The 1,039-nt window shown below is 36.4% G+C and overlaps 1 protein-coding gene across 1 annotated transcript in view; it reads left to right on the forward strand.

The window, feature by feature from the left end:
* The window catches only part of LOC108577157, a 14,077-nt gene that overhangs the window by 534 nt on the left and 12,504 nt on the right, over positions 1–1,039 (forward strand). The gene's annotated exons all lie outside the window — the stretch shown is intronic.

Here is a 1,039-nt window from a genome sequence, read left to right on the forward strand (position 1 = left end):
TTAAAAATTCTTTCTCTTTTCGATTTATTATTAACGAATAAGAGGATTGAAAACTGTACATAATTTATATAACATTGTACTTACTTCAAATCCTTTCGTGTTTTAACCCCAGAGCGGTCTTCGGGTCTTTTTTGACCCACCGCCATTTTATGTTCTTAGTCATTTTTGCTGTTATCAAGTTTACGTTCCTTAACATTATTTTAAATGTTTATCGTCTAGGTTCATATGTCGCGTTGGAAGCAAAAATTGTTTCACATAAGGTCTCAGATCCTTTTTCACCCAAAAGTCTTAAGTGTAGGGGGAGTTCCCTTAACGCCGGACGGCACCTAATATCGGGCATTGGTTATATCTGCAATAATTGAAACGCTACCGAGCCGTTATTCAGCGTGTCTCCTAGAGGAGACAAAAGGAACGAAAATAAGTTTTCTACGCGTTTCAGTCGCGTGTGCACAGGTAGAGAGACTTATTTAAGAAAAACTTTAAGCGTCCGGTGCTAGGGGAACTCCTCCTGCAGTCAGAACGAAGAACGTAGTAGGGTTAATATACAGTAAATTCTCTACAAGAGTCAGTAAGTTTGGATTCTACAAGTGACACTATAGATGGTCCTACGCCTAGGTTGCGTCATTGCTGCGGCCATGTTATCTCGCTCGCAGTCAGTCAAGCGTGTAACACTACATCAGTCGGTTTCCTTTACGAGATTTCACGGCTCGACAAATCATAATAGAAAAATGTAATTTCTTTAATTTTACTTTTTTTCATCTGGAATTTTTTTTAACATATTGCTGCGATTTTTCTGATGAAAATGACATCAAACACGACATAATTTGAACAACATTTACTTATTAACACGCCAGTACAAGTGTTACTGTACTTTGTCCAGTTTGGTAGAGAATATCGTTTAAATGCAATGGAAGTTTGCCTGTTTTTCTAAATTTCAAAAATTCAGGCAGAGGTTGCTGTTAGGCGGCTACAAGATAATACATTTTAAGCATAGGATTATAGTATTATGCTTTATAATTTTTTTTTTTAATTGAAAATA

The sequence above is a fragment of the Habropoda laboriosa genome, unplaced genomic scaffold (genome assembly GCF_001263275.1).
Source record: "Habropoda laboriosa isolate 0110345459 unplaced genomic scaffold, ASM126327v1 scaffold664, whole genome shotgun sequence".
Taxonomy (NCBI): domain Eukaryota; kingdom Metazoa; phylum Arthropoda; class Insecta; order Hymenoptera; family Apidae; genus Habropoda; species Habropoda laboriosa.